The sequence below is a fragment of the Schistocerca serialis genome, chromosome 12, assembly GCF_023864345.2.
Source record: "Schistocerca serialis cubense isolate TAMUIC-IGC-003099 chromosome 12, iqSchSeri2.2, whole genome shotgun sequence".
Lineage (NCBI taxonomy): Eukaryota > Metazoa > Arthropoda > Insecta > Orthoptera > Acrididae > Schistocerca > Schistocerca serialis.
This window is the reverse complement of record NC_064649.1, coordinates 87,103,069-87,122,616: the sequence shown is the minus strand read 5'-3', so window position 1 is coordinate 87,122,616 and position 19,548 is coordinate 87,103,069. Positions and strand designations below refer to the sequence as shown.

Genomic DNA, 19,548 nt, shown 5'->3' with positions numbered 1-19,548 from the left:
TATTTTTCATACATTATGACAGTCTTAAGCTAAGCATAACAAAATCTTGCTTTCTCTGGACCCTTGCGCTCGGAGCAACTGGCTTATAATAATTTGTTCATATTGGCCGATTGTGATGTCGTGATAGAACAGGGAAGAATAAGTGGAGCCCCATAAGGGTCGGGAATTCAGAACAGGTCGCGGTCGAAACTGTCACCTCGTGTAGGGACTGGGAAAACTGACTGGTTAAAACTGATAATGGCATTTGAGTTCTGAATAACCGATATTTTTCGGTATTTGGTCTCTGTTATAACACGTGTTTTTCATATTTTAGTCATAACTGTGTAAAAATTGCACTGTCAGTTAGCCATAGCAATAGTGCTAAAATTTTGGGCTTTTAAATAAACCTTTTTTTTTAAACACGAGTAATTTTTATTCGTAAAATTATCATGGCTTTGAAATATTGCGTCATTATAGAAAATGAGAAAGTGATCAGTGCTATTTTACTAACAAAACCGACAGAAACAAGGAACGACATATAGTGTAAGAATTGGTATAGCATTCCTGACAGAATACTGTACATGTTACCATTTGGCATGGTTTTTTGGATGGATCTCTAGTACATGGAGTGAGCAACACTTGCCCCGTCTGGTCTGTGTGTTAGTTTCACGCTGCAGTCGTCGGACATTAGTTTTATTACAGAATGGCACCATTCCTACTCTGGAAGTGTCTTATGAAGTGCGGTATCAACGAAGTAGAATTCTCAATTTGCTTTAAAAGAAAAGAATGGGAAGAGAAAACAAACTTGCGTAAGGGAGAAACTTTTAACAATCCATTCACAATTTACAACAAAAATAGAAAGTAGCTGTTCTGTTCATCATGTCTACATAATATACCTTTCTCTGCTTGTAACCTTTGGAAATTGACAAATGAACATCAAAAACACAGTTCTCCATGCTCAGTTTTCACCCTTTAGCACTGACTGTTCCCAAAGGCCGAATAGTGCTATGATACTAGATTACAACATAATTTTGAGCAGAGTATAAAAATTAGAATTAATGGGAGAATACTGGTGATTTTGCTGTAGTATTCAACCACGTATCACTTATCGAGAAAAGCAGCGAATGATGGACGTACTAAGTTAGTTTGCTTTGCCTATTTAATTTACTATTTTGATTCTTTGTATCTTGAAAGTGAACTAGCAAACCCTCTTCATATTTGGTTCGATCTCTAACTTTATTACAGCAAATGACAGGAATAAAGAAATCTAAAATCGATTATTTCAGAAACCGTTTTTTTGAGCGATTTTAACAGAATGATTAAACTGGTGTGGAAGAAACCGATATAGCCGAAAATCGATTGTGTCGGGGATAACCGCTATCCCTAGCCTCATGAGAATGGCAGATAGGGATGGCGAGTATCGCTGAAACAACCGCTTTTCGGTGATATGTGTTCTTTTCAACGCTAGTTTAAATGGACTATTAAAAATGCTCAAAATAACCGGTTTTCAAAATAACCTATTTTTGTTTTTTTTATTCCTGTTATTTCCTGTATTAGACGTAGACATCGAAGATTGAAACATATTGACTTCTTCAGTTTTAAGATGCATAAAATCAAATTTTTAAATTAAATAGGCAAATAAAAGAAAACTTAGTCTGTCCACCGTTTGAAACTTTTCTCGAAAAGTGATAAGTAGTTTTATATTATAAAAAATTGTCAGTGTTGTCCTATTGATTCTAGTATTTTGAAACTCTGCTAAAAAATCATGATGTTGTCGGGAATGACACCACTATTTGGACATTACGAATAGTCAGTGCTGAAGACTGGAAGCTTCGGTTGAAGAACTATATTTTTCTTATTAATTGGTACGTTCTTAAGGGTTAAAAGCACATAAAGCCCAGTTATTTAGCTACTGTCAGCTGATGAGCTACTTTCTACTTTTGTAGCAAAATATGAATAAAGTGTCGAGTTTTAAGTTTTCTCCTTATATTATTTCACAAATGTTGGCTCCTCCTGTTCTTAAACTTTTAGGGCAAATATAGCAGTGTAAGTCATTCATATTTCAGGACTAGCGATGGTGCCATTTTGCAACACAATTGACGTCCTAAGACGACAGTACGAAACTACCATATAGACCACATGAATCAAGTCTGCACATTGCATGTATACACTTACCATCTGATAGGCCACACTGCATGGTAACACATATATTAGTGTGTCAGTAATTCTAAAGCCATATGTTTGTTGCTCGTTTCTGTCGGCATTGTTATTAAAATAGCGATGACCGCTTTCCACATTACTTACAGTAAAGCAATATTGTTGAGCAATGAAAAGTTTACGTATATAAATTACTCATTCTTTAACAAATGTTTATTAAAAAATATAAAATTTTAGCACTGATGAAATTAATAATTGGTATTTCGGTTCTTTACCCAGTTATTAGTAAAATCACCTGTTATAACCGAGAGCAGACAAATACCGAAAAATACCGATTATTCAGAACTAAAACATCGGTATCGGTTTTAACCGGCGGGTTTTTCCCGTCCGCATTGGCAGGCGGGTAAATGGTAGCGCCTAGCATCTATGCCGGCCCGCAGCGCACCTACCTGCTGTCTGTTAGGCGAGAGCGGGCGATGCGGCTACGTGGACGCTTGCCGTCGGAGCAGCAAATGACGCCTGCGTCGCGACGCCCGCAGACAGCCGACGCTGGCGGCGCCCGTCTCTGATGCGCAGGCGCGGGCGGGAGGGTGGGAGGAGGGGGTGCAGGAGCGTGTACAGCGACCGACGCACGGCCATCGATTCGCAGAGCCCACGGTGCAGCCACCCCTCTGCCACTCACCGCGTGCGTCACAGCTCGCCGGAGATAAGTCTCTGCCAGGAAGCGGCCGGGATCGCGTCTTTATGCAGAAAATCCCTGTGCCGGTCCCGTGGAAGGCGCAGAGGTGCCTTTCATAGCTATCTAAAAAAAGATTCTGGAGTCTCGTGTAAGAGGTAGACAAGGCACACAGACGCTGTTAAGGACCACGTGAGGAAGTCTGACGCTAAACGAGCCATACACGTTCAACACAGTCACGCGAGCAAGTGGATACGTGAACAAAGTCAAGGGTAACGACATACATGGTAATGGTTAAGCTTTCCAAAACTAAAAATTAAATAACCATTTAGGTGGTCAGTATACGAGGGCTATCCACAAAGTACATTACGTTTTGGAATTAAAAACAAATAAAGTATTGGAAATTTTTTTTATTATATACAGATGAAAGCCACACTTAAATACTACTTTTCTACATAGTTTCCATTTAAATTAAGGCACTTATCGTAGCGATGGACGAGCTTGGAAATTCCTTCGTCGTAAAATTCGGCCGCCTGCGCCTTCAACCACGTGGTTACCTCTTTTGGGACAGAAAAGGTGTGATTCTTGTGGATTTCCTGGAAAGAGGCACTACAATAAACTCTCAAAGGTATTGCCAAACTCTGCACAACCTCAGAAGAGCAATACGAAACAAGCGCAGGGGAAAGTTGGGCTCAAAGATCTTGCTGATTCACGACAACGCCCGGGCCCATACGGCAAATGCCACTCGTGAAGTTCTCGAATCTTTTAAGTGGGAGTTGTTTCCTCATCCGCCGTACAGTCCCGACCTGTCACCGAGCGACTTCCACTTATTCCCAGCAATGAAGAAGTGGTTGGCTATGCAGCGTTTTGATGACGACGCACAGCTTCAAGAAGAGGTAACTACGTGGTTGAAGGCGCAGGCGGCTGAATTTTACGACGAAGGAATTTCCAAGCTCGTCCATCGCTACGATAAGTGCCTTAATTTAAATGGAAACTATGTAGAAAAGTAGTATTTAAGTGTGGCTTTCATCTGTATATAATAAAAAAATTTCCAATCCTTTATTTATTTTTAATTCCAAAACGTAATATACTTTGTGTATAGCCCTCGTACATTTGAGTCACCATTGAAGGTCCTTTTAAGGAATACTTTGACGCTAAAGGTGCCAGCCCTGTGTAACACAGCTAAGTGAGCAAATGCGTAAGTATCTAAACTCTAGTGTAACGAGATGTACAGGAATAGTTACGGTTTCCAGAACTAAAAAATTGAAGAACAAATTAGGCGATGAGTACATACTTGAGGTACCATTAGATCTGTCTTACGGAAGCAGTCTAAAGCTTTTTTTATTTATTTCGTACATCAAGGATACATCATTTAGACTGAACAGTAATGGTGTTAATGGTAATGCAATAATACCAGGTGACCAAAAAGTCAGTATAAATTTGAAAACTGAATAAATCACGGAATAATGCAGATAGAGAAGTACAAATTGACACACATGCTTGGAATGACATGGGGTTTTATTAGAACCAAAAGAATACAAAAGTTCAAAAAATGTCTGACAGATGGTGCTTCATCTGATCGGAATAGCAATAGTTAGCATAACAAAGTAAGACAAAGCAAAGATGATGTTCTTTACAGGAAATGCTCAATATGACCACCATCATTCCTCAACAATAGCTGTAGTCGAGGAGTAATGTTGTGAACAGCACTGTAAATCATGTCCGGAGTTACGGTGAGGCATTGGCGTCAGATGTTGTCTTTCAGCATCCCTAGAGATGTCGGTCGATCACGATATATTTGCGATTTCAGGTAACCCCAAAGCCAGTAATCGCACGGACTGAGGTCTAGGGACCTGGGATGCCAAGCACGACGTAAGTGGCGGCTGAGCACACGATCACCACCAAACGACGCGAAAGAGATCTTTCACGCGTCTAGCAACATGGGGTGGAGCGCCATCCTGCAGGTGTTTATCAGCCAGGCTGGGGATGATGCGATTCTGTAACATATCGGCGTACATCTCACCCGTCACGGTAGCAGTTTTGCTGTCCAGCTCCATCCGTCGGACATTTTGTGAACTTTGTTTTTTTTTTGTTCTAATAAAACCCCATGACATTCCAAGCACGTGTGTCAATTTTTACCCCTCTATCTACATTATTCCGTGGTTTATTAAGTTTTGAAATTTATACTGACTTTTTGATCACCCGGTACATAAATTGCAGATAAGTACATTCATTCCTGACTAGGAAAATTTTAGATTACGTCGATAAGACAATAGTATCCATGTGAACAGAATACATCTAAAAAAGCGTTTGGATGAATTTCACAAGAAAAAGAGAAAAAACGTAATTTTCAGAAACAGAGTGGATAATCAAAGTTTAAGATTGCAATAGATAGAATAATTCTTTAATATTTGCAAGCAGTTGGTTATAGGTGTATATCTGAAGTTTCCATTCAGCAGACTGTATCCTCAGTGTGCTGGAATTATTTCCAGCGTATTTCCTTAGAAGACAGTCTGTGACTGGGTGGTGTGATGTTTGTCGCTGATGTTCACAGTCATATTTGGCACTTTCAACTGTTCCCCACTTGTGCTTCAAGTCCTGGCATCTTCTGTGCTCGGGGCGTATGCGATTTAGGATGGTGGAATCCAGGAGGGGCTCGTGTAGGATCAACAATGAGACCTTCAGAGTCAGGACAAGCTGCGAACCACTCATCCTGCCATGCTGTTTCTGGCTGGAATCTTCCAGAAGTGAGCCTTTAACCAAGTCTCCAGAAATGTTTCCTAGACTTAGGTCGTTGCCTTTGTGTGGGATCACAGTCCTGGTGTAGTGGCAGATCGGGATTTCTGGAACATTTCTCCCATTACCATTGCAAATCAGCTTGACATATCTTTGGTGGTTCACATTAGACAAAACATGTAGCCGTTCTGTGGGTGTGGAGTTTATTGTACCAAATACAAGTCTCATGGCCACATTTAGCTATGTATCATCTATGTCTGTATGAGCACTATTGACCTATGTTGGACAGCAATTTCTCCGATAGAATTCGAAAGTGAGAGGGCACTTGGCGGAACTGACACTTTAGCTCCCGAACTTGTTCCAAAGAGTTTGTCTAGTATGTTGTTTCTCTTTCTCACTTGCGAGACTGTTTCAGTTAGACGTTTTCTAAATGTCAGAGTGCGATCCAGGGTCACGCTACGATATTTTGGGGTTGGGTTATGTAACAGCAACTGATTTCTGATGATTTTACATCTTCAGAAGCGGCTCTCACTCAGGTTTTGCAAACTCTAGATAATTTTTTAGATGTATGGCGAACCAAAGTAAATAACAAAACTGAATCTTCCACCACCCGTCTCAATAAAAGTCACGCTGGGAATAAACCGCAAACTGCATTTGGAAATTCTACTGCTAAACGAACCATACACGGGCACCGTACTCACGCAACCAAATGAATACGTGTTCAAAATCAAATGTAATGACCTGCCTGATAACATACACTCCTGGAAATGGAAAACAGAACACATTGACACCGGTGTGTCAGACCCACCATACTTGCTCCGGACACTGCGAGAGGGCTGTACAAGCAATGATCACACGCACGGCACAGCGGACACACCAGGAACCGCGGTGTTGGCCGTCGAATTGCGCTAGCTGCGCAGCATTTGTGCACCGCCGCCGTCAGTGTCAGCCAGTTTGCCGTGGCATACGGAGCTCCATCGCAGTCTTTAACACTGGTAGCATGCCGCGACAGCGTGGACGTGAGCCGTATGTGCAGTTGACGGACTTTGAGCGAGGGCGTATAGTGGGCATGCGGGAGGCCGGGTGGACGTCCCGCCGAATTGCTCAACACGTGGGGCGTGAGGTCTCCACAGTACATCGATGTTGTCGCCAGTGGTCGGCGGAAGGTGCACGTGCCCGTCGACCTGGGACCGGACCGCAGCGACGCACGGATGCACGCCAAGACCGTAGGATCCTACGCAGTGCCGTAGGGGACCGCACCGCCACTTCCCAGCAAATTAGGGACACTGTTGCTCCTGGGGTATCGGCGAGGACCATTCGCAACCGTCTCCATGAAGCTGGGCTACGGTCCCGCACACCGTTAGGCCGTCTTCCGCTCACGCCCCAACATCGTGCAGCCCGCCTCCAGTGGTGTCGCGACAGGCGTGAATGGAGGGACGAATGGAGACGTGTCGTCTTCAGCGATGAGAGTCGCTTCTACCTTGGTGCCAATGATGGTCGTATGCGTGTTTGGCGCCGTGCAGGTGAGCGCCACAATCAGGACTGCATACGACCGAGGCACACAGGGCCAACACCCGGCATTATGGTGTGGGGAGCGATCTCCTACACTGGCCGTACACCACTGGTGATCGTCGAGGGGACATTGAATAGTGCACGGTACATCCAAACCGTCATCGAACCCATCGTTCTACCATTCCTAGACCGGCAAGGGAACTTGCTGTTCCAACAGGACAATGCACGTCCACATGTATCCCGTGCCACCCAACGTGCTCTAGAAGGTGTACGTCAACTAACCTGGCCAGCAAGATCTCCGGATCTGTCCCCCATTGAGCATGTTTGGGACTGAATGAAGCGTCGTCTCACGCGGTCTGCACGTCCAGCACGAACGCTGGTCCAACTGAGGCGCCAGGTAGAAATGGCATGGCAAGCCGTTCCACAGGACTACATCCAGCATCTCTACGATCGTCTCCATGGGAGAATAGCAGCCTGCATTGCTGCGAAAGGTGGATATACACTGTACTAGTGCCGACATTGTGCATGCTCTGTTGCCTGTGTCTATGTGCCTGTGGTTCTGTCAGTGTGATCATGTGATGTATCTGACCCCAGGAATGTGTCAATAAAGTTTCCCCTTCCTGGGACAATGAATTCCCGGTGTTCTTGTTTCAATTTCCAGGAGTGTAGTTACACAGGTTAGGCATACTGCAGTAGGTCAGCTAAAGCATAATCCACACACATTGTACATTGATGCACGTATGTGTGTATGTTCCACGTCTCCTTCCAAATCACTGGACTGATTTCAAACAACCTTGGTACACATGTCCATTATTGTTAGACAACAATCGATGTGTGGGTAACAATCACCCATCTATCACATTTCAGCAGATATGGCGTCATAAACAATGAGATGTGTGAATAACTGTTGCATTATGAATGAGCTTAATAGTCCTGTGCCGCGAGCAGATAGTCGCTAAACGCACATACAAAATTATAGTATAATACCACATACATTTCTTGAGATACAACGTCATAAATTCTGAGACGCATGACAAAATGCCGCATTATGTATTTATTGCTTCTTTGCTGGTAATTCTACTCGCAACATATTTCACAGACTGTATCCACATATGCCACTGGATGTAGCTAGACAAATATACCAAGGTACGACACACAGTTCAAGAGAAATGATGGCACAAACACATATCCACTTGCTCGCGCAACTACGTTCGTGGATCTGGCTCGTTTAGCGTCAGACTGTCCCTGTATGAGGGATCTTTAATGGTACCTATAGTATGTACTGATCAACTGAGCAATCCCTTAATTTGTCAATTCTGGGAAGCATAACTTATCACATGACGTGTACGCTTGACTGGTACAAGTAGCCGCTGGTATTCATGATGTGTGTCAGAGCTGTGAACCCCACTGCAACTAAAATACCTATTGCCCTCTTCCTGCCTAATATCGTATGCTGAAAATCGTTTCGATATCTTGAATTCACGAACAAAACTAATTGCAAGTATTTTGTGATTCCTTGTTGTTGTTGTTGTTGTTGTTGTCGTCTTCAGTCCTGAGACTGGTTTGATGCAGCTCTCCATGCCACTCTATCATGTGCAAGCTTCTTCATCTCCCAGTACCTACTGCAACCTACATCCTTCTGAATCTGCTTAGTGTATTCATCTCTTGGTCTCCCTCTACGATTTTTACCCTCCACGCTGCCCTCCAATGCTAAATTTGTGATCCCTTGATGCCTCAAAACATGTCCTACCTACCGATCCCTTCTTCTAGTCAAGTTGTGCCACAAACTTCTCTTTTCCACAATCCTATTCAGTACCTCCTCATTAGTTACGTGATCTACCCACCGTATCTTCAGCATTCTTCTGTAGCACCACATTTCGAAAGCTTCTATTCTCTTCTTGTCCAAACTAGTTATCGTCCATGTTTCACTTCCATACATGGCTACACTCCATACAAATACTTTCAGAAACGACTTCCTGACACTTAAATCTATACTCGATGTTAACAAATTTCTCTTCTTCAGAAACGATTTCCTTGCCATTGCCAGTCTACATTTTATATCCTCTCTACTTCGATCATCATCAGTTATTTTACTCCCTAAATAGCAAAACTCCTTTACTACTTTAAGTGTCTCATTTCCCAATCTAATTCCCTCAGCATCACCCGATTTAATTTGACTACATTCCATTATCCTCGTTTTGCTTTTGTTGATGTTCTTCTTATATCCTCCTTTCAAGACACTGTCCATTCCTTATTTAACATATAATACTATAGTAAGTAATGTGTTTGCAATATGTTGAACAAATTCATCACTTACGGCTGGTTTCCGTTATTACCGTTTTAGTGGTAGACTACTTAATGTTATATAGATGACGAGGAATCTTATTTCGGGACGTAAATGAGAAGAAATATGTCGCTATTATTGATGCAAGTACGATGTCCTGTTGTCGGGATTGAAAAGGCACTTGCTCGCGTTACAGTCAGGCAGGAAGAGGAAAAACGTTTTAAAAGTTAATTAGTCGCCGGAAGAAGAAACAGAAAACAAAATACACCGTAATATAAAAGAAACGACACACCTCGAAGGTGGCCTGGACTATTTTTCGGCCAATGCTCAGAAATTTGTGTAGCAAACCACAGATTACATGCATGTTCCTCAACATTTACTTGTTATGTCATAGTTATTTCTAAATATTGCGTTCTACGCTGATATGACAAAAATCACGGGATGCCTCATAATACTGTCGGATCCCTTTCGGCTGGCGCAGTGCAACAGATCGACGTGGTACAGACTCAACAGGTCGTTGGAAGACCCCTGCAGAAATACTGACGGCACGGCTGTGGGGTCAGGGATTTGTCCGAAATTTTGTGTGGTGAAAGGGGACCCCTAACACCTCACGTGGTTAAAATATTAGGACGCACTACTCGGAAAATCCCGAGAAAAATCGATCAAAAATTTCTTAGATGCATTATGAATATAAAATGTTAGTCCATTGCAGAGCCGCCGTCTGGCATACATGGTTAGCGGTCGGACCCTTACGCCAGAGGTCTCGGGTTCGATTCCTCCTCTGGCACTTTTGTTTTTCTTCTGTTGCTTGCAAAATTGCAGCGCATTGTTACAGGAGAATCGTGAAATTAATTCCCGGGAAGACTGTATAAAAATTCATTCTATAATTCACCATCAGTCATCGTCACCAATATTCCGACACATGATTCAATACGTGCGGTTCTAGGCGATTCAGTCGGGAACCGCGTGACTGCTACGATCGCAGGTTCGAATCCTGCCTCGGGTATGAATGTGTGTGATGTCCTTAGGTTAGTTAGGTTTAAGTAGTTCTAAGTTCTAGGGGACTCATGACCCATAGTGCTTAGAGCCATTTGAACATGATTCAATATGCCTGGTTTGCCTCAAAATTATCAGAAACTCAAAAAATTTTCGTTAATGTTAATGGGGCATATTTTTGTACAGATTTATTGCAAACACCCTGTGATTGTAAAAAATCCGCTTTTATATGCTGCGCAAGATGTCGCAGAAATTATTGCTTTGTTTTTACGATAATTACCACTACGGTTCTTGTTTATAATTATTATATGTATAAAAATTCAATGTTTCCCAGTCGAATTTATTATTCTGATTAAAAACCCAATGATTCTCCTTATATACTTTACAATGAAAAATGGAAGCCCAACCGCCATAAATTGTGCTGTTGGACAAAAAGAAAATAATTTTATTCAATAATTTAGGTTTGGGAAACTTTCTGAATAATTGGTGGAATAACAAAAGGAAATGAAACAGAAGAAAAAAAAGTGCCAGAGGAGGAATAGAACCCGAGATCTCTGGCGTAAGAGTCCGAGCCCTAAACATCGAGGCCAGACGGCGGCTTGGCAATCGACTAACATATTATACTCATAAGGCACCTAAGAAACTTTTGATTGATTTTTCCCGGGATTTTCCGAGTAGTGCGTCCTAATATTTTAACCACGTGAGTTGTTAGGGGTCCTCTTTCATCACACAAAATTTCGGACAAATCCCCGACCCCACGCTCGTGCCGTCTCCTTGTGAGCCATTATGCCTCTATAGACGTCTGTAATTGCGATGGTATTGCTGGTGCAGCATTTTATGCATGAACTGACCTCTCAATTACGTGCTATTAACGTTCGATGGGATTCATGTCAGGCGATCTGACTGGTTAAATCAATGCTCGAAATGTCTAGAATGTTCTTAAGGGGAGGTTTACTATCTTTTGGTTCAAAAAATTATTATTTTTTTGTTAAATTGCATCTTTCGATCCATAAAAGTGTTTATAATCTACCCCTGAAACGGTTTTTCCGAATACGGAACGGAAATGTTTGTTATTCGCGGTTGAACAAAAAAACGTACCTGCATGAAATCGGCCTTTTTCACGCACCAGTTTTTTTCTTTCGGAGGACGAGTTATTGTACCGGTGCTTGGGAGGAAACACACAAAATTCAAATGAAAGTTTGAACGCGTGTGTTTGGAAGTTAGCCCCCCCAAGCATTTGCATTTTGGTGCGAAGACTGTGGAGATTGCGACTTTTCTGGCAGTGAGCAGCTTCAACGAAGGGTATTCATCAATTCTGAAGACCATGACAACGATGGACGTCACCCTCTGACTCTATTCGACGCAGTCCGCCAAGCATTCAGACGACCACCGGATTGAAGCGGCCGAAAACCGCTTGTCACCGACTGTACGAGCGGCTCTGGAGCAGCGCAGGATGGCCCAGGTCGAGCAGAACGCCCTCTATGAGGAACAGGAAGGACTAGTTTATGGACCCGGAATAGCAGACTGAACGTACGTTGCATAATAATGCATTTATATGTAGTCAAAACTGCAAACGCGTTTTTCTCGAAATGACATTTTTTTTATCGCGTGGTATGGTAACTTCAAATCTACTGAACCGATTGGCATATTTCTTCGTTTCCGACTGTTACGTCTGCTACAGACGGCCCCTGCCATGCAGACTACACTCAAGACACCCCTGTGTACCATATAACATACACAAGCACTTGCAGGCGCAACCAAGAGGAAAACAATTCTTCAAAACAAACAGAACTTGCTAGAGACTAATGCGAAGCTTTTTCCGCAGAGGTCGCCTCACAGATACAGGGAAAGTTGGAGTATTCCGCCGGCCTCCGCCGGCTTTATAAGGCCAGCGCAGCAGCAGTACAGCCAGTTCCTCGCCGAGCTCGGACCAGCTCCGACGGACCTCACCGACGCTCTTGATGAATGGTTGTCTACAAGATATTTGATTTTGTGTGTATATAGTGATTGTTCGAGAAGTGTAGTTTAGTTTCAATAAACGACATTATACTATTCTCCACCGACGAATCTAACTAAATTGTCTAGGAGTTGTACCACTTTTATTCCGATCCATCAACTATAAATATTTTTACTTGACCGACGGAGTCGAAAATTCGATGAAAGAAGTTTTTTCTTTTCAAATGGCCGATATTTTGTTTCCTATGGTCCAAATAACCTTCCTAAAGAGTCTTATATACTTCGCTAACTCAATTTTGATCTCAGATGAGCCGGCTGACCTGTGCGTGGACGTCTACATCGATATTTTGTTTCGTTCCGACGGCACTTCCGCCTTTGCTCTTCGACATTTCCGGTCGAAAAAAATTCCGGTTTGTAGAAGGAATATTAATAAACATTTTGACCGAATTTGACTTTGATATCTGTAACACATCCCGAGAAAAAATTCTCGAAGAACTTGCTTTTTTCGGGCCAAAGATAGTAATCCACCCCTTAAAACCGATAACGTACAGTTGTAACCCAGTGATAATTCCAGCGTTGTTTGGAAAAATGAAGTCCATGAATGGCTACAAACATTCCCCAAGTAGCCCAGCGTAACCATCTCCAGTCAATGATCGGTTCAGTTGGACCAGAGCACCCAGTCCATTCCAGTTAAACACAACCCACACCATTATGGAGCCACCACCAGCTTACATACCGGTTTTGTTGACAGCTTGGGACCACGGCTTCGTCGTTTCTGCACCACACTCGAATACAGCCATCAGCTCTTACCAACGGAAATCGGGATTCAGCTGAATAGGCTACGGTTTTCCAGTCGTCTAGGATTCGACCGATACAGTCACGAGCCCAAGAGAGGTGCTGCAGGACAATGTCGTGCTGCCACAGCCCATCAACACCAAATTTCAAGGCACTGTCCTAACGGATACGTTCGTCGTACGTCCCACAATGTTTTAGTCAGTTATTTCAAGCAGTGTTGCTTGTCTGTTAGCACTGACACCTCGCTGTAAACGATGCTGCTGTCGGTCGTTAAGTGAAGACAGTCGGCCACTGCGTTGTCCGTGGTGAGAAGTCATGCCTCGGATGTGGTACTCACGACACACTTTCGACACTGTGGATCTCAGAATATTGAACTCTGTAACGATTTCGGAAATTGAATGTCTCATGCGTGTAGTTCCAAGTACCATTCCGCATTCGAAGTCTATTAATCCCCATCGTGTGGCCGGTCTCACGTCGTAAACTTTGACATGAATCGCCTGAGTACAAATGACAGCTACACCAATGCACTGCGCTATTATACCTTATGTACGCATACTACCACCAGCTGTATATGTGCATGCATCTATCCCATGACTTTCGGCAGATCAGTAGCTATTAAATGTAAGACCGCCCATAATTCTCTTGTGGTTATGATTGTAATGCAACTTATGTGGAATGCTTCTACATATGAAAGTGATGGTACTGTTGTAGTTATTGAGGTCTTCAGTCGAGAGAATGGTATGATGTAGCTCATCATGCTACTCCATCCTGTGCAAGCTTCTTCATCCCCCAGTACCTACTGCAACCTACATCCTTCTGAATCTGCTTAGTGTATTCATCTCTTGGTCTGTCTCTACGATTTTTACCCTCCACGCTGCCCTCCAATGCTAAATTGGTGACCCTTGATCCCTTAGAACATGTCCTACCAACCCATCCCTTCTTCTAATCAAGTTTTGCCACAAATTTCTCTTCTCCCCAATTCTATTCAATACCTCCTCATTACTTATGTGGTCTACCCATTTAATCTTCTTCTGTAGCTCCAGATTTCGGAAGGTTCTGTTCTCTTGTCTAAACTATTTATCGTCCATGTTTCACTTCCATACATGGCTACACTCCATACAAATACTTTAAGAAATGACTTCCTGACACTTAAATCTATACTCGATGTTAACAAATTTCTCTTCATCACAAACACTTTCTTTGCCATTGCCAGTCTACATTTTGTATCCTCTCTACTTCGACCATCATCAGTTACTTTGCTCCCCAAACAGCAAAACTCATTTACTACTTTAAGCGTCGCATTTCCTAATCAAATTCCATCAGCATCACCCCATTTAATTCGACTACATTCCATTATCCTCGTTTTGCTTTTGTTGATGCTCATCTTATATCCTTTCAAGACACTGTCCATTCCATTCAGCTGCTCTTCCAGGTCCTTTCCTTTCTCTGACAATACCAATGTCATCGGCAACCTCAGAGTTTTTATTTCTTCTCCATGGATTTTAATTCCTAGTCCAAATTTTTCTTTTGTTTCCTTTACTAATTCGACTACATTCCATTATCCTCGTTTTGCTTTTGTTGATGCTCATCTTATATCCTTTCAAGACACTGTCCATTCCATTCAGCTGCTCTTCCAGGTCCTTTCCTTTCTCTGACAATACCAATGTCATCGGCAACCTCAGAGTTTCAATACCTCAGAGATTCCGCGCTGACCAGTTGCAGCTGTAGCGACGCATCGAAAGCTAAGTACTAATTAATTGTTTGTGTATAGTAGTTTATTTAGGAACTTTAGTAGTCTTCAACCGGTGTTCTTGGTGTTTTCCAGTGAAATAACTTCAGAAGAAATTTTTGCGAACTGCTTTCAGTTTCGTTACTGTCATTAGACGTTTGATTTTCTTTCTGTGTTAGTATTTTGTTATATTCTCATTTGTTGTTGATTAATACTGTCAATAATAGTAGTTACTTCCCTTGTAGAGCAAGTTTGTGATAATTGTAGTCAGTTTTTAACATCTTCTTACTGTAGTAGCGGAACTTAGATAAAGTTGTTTTCTTGTTTCAATAATTGTAAAATTTTACCATGAGTGAGAAGTGTGGGCTTTGCCGTAGGTTCGTGAGTAGTGGATTGCGGTGTGAGACTTGTTCGAAGTATTTTCACTGGGGGGAATGCAGTGGGGAAGCCAGTGGGCATTCTGGTGAGATCCTCTCCTGGAACTGCAGGTTATGTAGCAAGAGTAAGTTGATAGAGGAGCAGGAGCGTAAGATCTGTGCCCTTCAGGTGCAGTTGAAAAACGCACAGGAGGAGCTAGATAGGATGAGGAGGGAGAAGGGGGTTGGGGAATGGGAGCTGGCTGTTGGCAAGAGATCTGCTAGGAGAAGGAGATTTTCAGATAGTTTTACTATTGGTGTTTGTAATAGATATGACCAACTGTCAGAGTCTAGTGGAGAGGAATCTCTAGTAGCTGTAGATGTAGGAAGTATGCAGCAGACCTCAGCAGTTACGGTGGCTAGGACAGTTGCAAAGTCTAAGAGAAAGAAGAAGGTTCTGCTGTTAGGTAGTTCTCATGGTAGAGGTGTAGGCCAGCAGTTGCAGGAAGTTTTGGGGAGTGAGTACCAGGTCACCAGCATTGTGAAGCCTAATGCAGGATTGGCTCAGGTGACTTTTAACATAGGGGGGTTATGTAGGGATTTTACTAAAGAGGATCAGGTAGTGATTGTGGGTGGGGCTGGTAATAGTATTGATAGGGATGGGAAGTATGACATAGATGGTGACCTGGAAAAGATAGCCACTCAGACTGGCAACACGAATGTGCATTTCGTGGAACTGTTTCAGCGTCACGATCGGCCTCATCTTAATATAGCCGTCAGGCGTAATAACATGAGACTTGGGGGTGCGCTGATGACAGAAGGCATGAGTCACATTTCAGTGGTGTCGGTGGAGTCTATCAGTAGGACGGGTTTCACCAGACATGGCCTGCACCTCAATAGGTATGGGAAGGGGAGGTTGGCAAAACTTATAGGTGACAGCATAGGTGGGGGTGGTGGGATCACTCATGGGAAAATTCCGGTAGTTGTGGGTGTTAGAGCTGTACCTTTTTTAGATTGAAGTCAGCTGATAGGTATTTCTGCTTAAGGGAAGTCTCTCTAACAAAGAAACCACTTTCTACAAAGCTTGGGTATCCGATTAATGAGGGAATTAGTATATTTCATCAAAATATACAAGGTATTCGAGATAAAGTTAGTGAACTGCTTATAGATGTTGACTCTGAAATTATTGGTATATCTGAACACTTCTTAAATAAGGAGATAATTCAGAGACTTCCTTTACCAGGATACAGGTTGGCTGGCAGCTTTTCTAGGAGCTCTTTGCGGTGTGGGGGAGTAGCCATGTATGTGAAAAACGGTATCCCATTTGAGTCAATTGATGTTTCAAAGTACTGCACTGAAAAGGTGTTTGAATGTTGTGCAGGTGTGGTTAAATTTAGTGGAGCTAAACTTCTTACTGTTGTTATTTATAGATCCCCAGACTCCGATTTCACAACATTTTTGCTAAAGCTAGAGGAGGTTCTTGGTTCACTTTATAGGAAATACAAAAAGTTAGTTATATGTGGTGACTTCAATATTAATTGTATAAGTGATTGTGCAAGGAAAAGGATGCTGGTAGACCTCCTTAATTCATATAATCTTATGCAAACCGTATTCTTTCCAACGAGAGTGCAAGGGAACAGTAGAACAACCATAGACAATATTTTTGTTCATTCGTCATTATTAGAAGGGCATTCTGTTAGCAAAAAAGTGAATGGCCTTTCAGATCATGATGCACAAATTTTAAGTCTAAAAGATTTTTGTGCTTCAACACATGTTAAATATAGTTACCAACTTTTTAGGAAAGCTGATCCAGTTGCTGTACAGACTTTTGTAAACCTTATCAAGGAACAAGATTGGCAAGATGTTTATAGTGCTGATACAGTAGACGATAAATATAATGCTTTCCTCAAGACTTTTCTCGTGCTCTTTGAAAGTTGCTTTCCGTTAGAACGTTTAAAACAGGGTACTAGCACAAACAGGCAGCCTGGGTGGCTGACTAAAGGGATAAGAATATCTTGTAGAACAAAGTGGCAATTATATCAAAACGTTAGAAACAGTCAAAATCTAAATGCAGCAGCCCATTACAAACAGTATTGTAAGGTGCTTAAAAAAGTTATTAGGAAGGCAAAAAGTATGTAGTATGCAGATAGAATAGCTAAGTCTCAGGATAAAATTAAAACCATATGGTCAGTCGTAAAGGAAGTGGCTGGTCTGCAGAGACAGGTCGAGGATATAGAATCAGTGCGTAGTGGGGATGTCCGTGTTGCTGATAAGTCGCATATATGTACAGTACTTAATAATCACTTTCTGAATATAGCAGGTGAACTAAATAGAAACCTAGTCCCAACAGGGAATCATATAGCGCTCTTAGAAAAAAGTGTTCCGAGACTGTTACCTGAAATGCTCCTCCATGATACTGACAAGAGGGAGATTGAGTTAATAATTAAATCACTAAAGACCAAGAACTCTCATGGATATGACGGGGTATCTAGCAGAATACTGAAGTATTGTTCCACGTATATTAGCTCAGTACTTAGCCATATCTGTAACTTTTCCTTTAGCAGTGGTCGGTTTCCTGACCGATTAAAGTACTCGGTAGTGAAGCCACTTTATAAAAAGGGAGACAGGGATAATGTTGACAATTATAGACCTATTTCTATGCCATCGGTGTTTGCTAAAGTTATCGAGAGGGTTGTATATACAAGGTTACTGCAGCATTTAAATTCACATAATTTGCTGTCAAATGTACAGTTTGGTTTTAGAAATGGCTTAACAACTGAAAATGCTATATTCTCTTTTCTCTGTGAGGTTTTGGACGGATTAAATAAAAGGTTGAGAACGTTAGGTGTTTTCTTTGATTTAACGAAGGCTTTTGACTGTGTTGACCACAAAATATTACTGCAGAAGTTGGAACATTATGGAGTAAGGGGAGTAGCTTACAATTGGTTCGCCTCCTACTTTAAGAACAGAAAGCAGAAGGTAATCCTCCGCAATATTGAGAGTGGTAATGATGTTCAGTCCCAATGGGGCACTGTTAAATGGGGCGTTCCCCAAGGGTCGGTGCTGGGGCCACTGCTGTTCCTTATTTATGTAAATGATATGCCTTCTAGTATTACAGGTGATTCAAAAATATTTCTGTTTGCTGATGACACCACCTTGGTAGTGAAGGATCTTGTGTGTAATATTGAAACATTATCAAATAATGTAGTTCATGAAGTAAGTTCGTGGCTTGTGGAAAATAATTTGATGCTAAATCACAGTAAGACTCAGTTTTTACAGTTTCTAACCCACAATTCAACAAGAACTGACATTTTAATCAGACAGAATGGGCATGTTATAAGCGAGACGGAACAGTTCAAGTTCCTAGGCGTACAGATAGATAGTAAGCTGTTGTGGAAAGCCCATGTTCAGGATCTTGTTCAGAAACTAAATGCCGCTTTATTTACCATTAGAACAGTATCTGAAATAAGTGACATTTCAACACGAAAAGTAGTATACTTCGCATATTTTCATACGCTTATGTCATATGGTATTATTTTTTGGGGTAATTCTTCTGATTCAAAAAGGGTATTTTTGGCTCAAAAACGGGCTGTTCGAGCTATGTATGGTGTAAGTTCGAAAACCTCTTGTCGACCCCTATTCAATAGTCTGGGAATTTTGACATTGCCCTCACAGTATGTATTTTCTTTAATGTCGTTTGTTGTTAGCAATATTAGCTTATTCCCAAGAGTTAGCAGCTTTCACTCAGTTAATACTAGGCAGAAATCAAATCTGCATGTGGAATGCACTTCCTTGACTCTTGTGCAGAAAGGAGTGCAGTATTCTGCTGCATCCATTTTCAATAAGCTACCACAAGAACTCAAAAATCTTAGCAGTAGCCCAAACACTTTTAAGTCTAAACTGAAGAGTTTCCTCATGGCTCACTCCTTCTATTCTGTCGAGGAGCTCCTGGAAGAGATAAAAAATTAAGCAAATTCCAGTGTTACATTCTTGATTTTCTTTATTTAAACTAACGACTTGTTTCATTTTATCTGTTTCTACAATCGTGTTATAATTTCATGTATTGACTCGTTCCATGACCATGGAGACTTCTCCTAAATGTGGTCCCACGGAACAATAAATAAATAAATAAATAAATAAAAAAAAAAACTACCTGCTCAATATACAGATTGAATAACATCGGGGAGAGGCTACAACCCTGTCTCACTCCCTTCCCAACCACTGCTTCCCTTTCACGTCCCTCGACTCTTATAACTGCCATCTAGTTTCTGTACAAATTGTAAATAGCCTTTCGCTCCCTGTATCTTACCCCTTCCACTTTCAGAATTTGAAAGAGAGTATTCCAGTCAACCGTGTCAAAATCTTTCTCTAT

The 19,548-nt window shown here is 41.9% G+C and overlaps 1 protein-coding gene across 1 annotated transcript in view; it reads right to left on the bottom strand.

Annotated features, from left to right (window-relative positions):
- LOC126428137 (uncharacterized) overlaps positions 1-2,680 on the bottom strand; it is a 744,079-nt gene extending 741,399 nt beyond the window's left edge. Inside the window, exon 1 of the mRNA XM_050090038.1 lies at positions 2,586-2,680. The gene's annotated coding sequence lies outside the window, so the exon portion shown is untranslated. The remainder of the gene's footprint in view (positions 1-2,585) is intronic.
- Between the last annotated feature and the right edge of the window lie 16,868 nt (positions 2,681-19,548).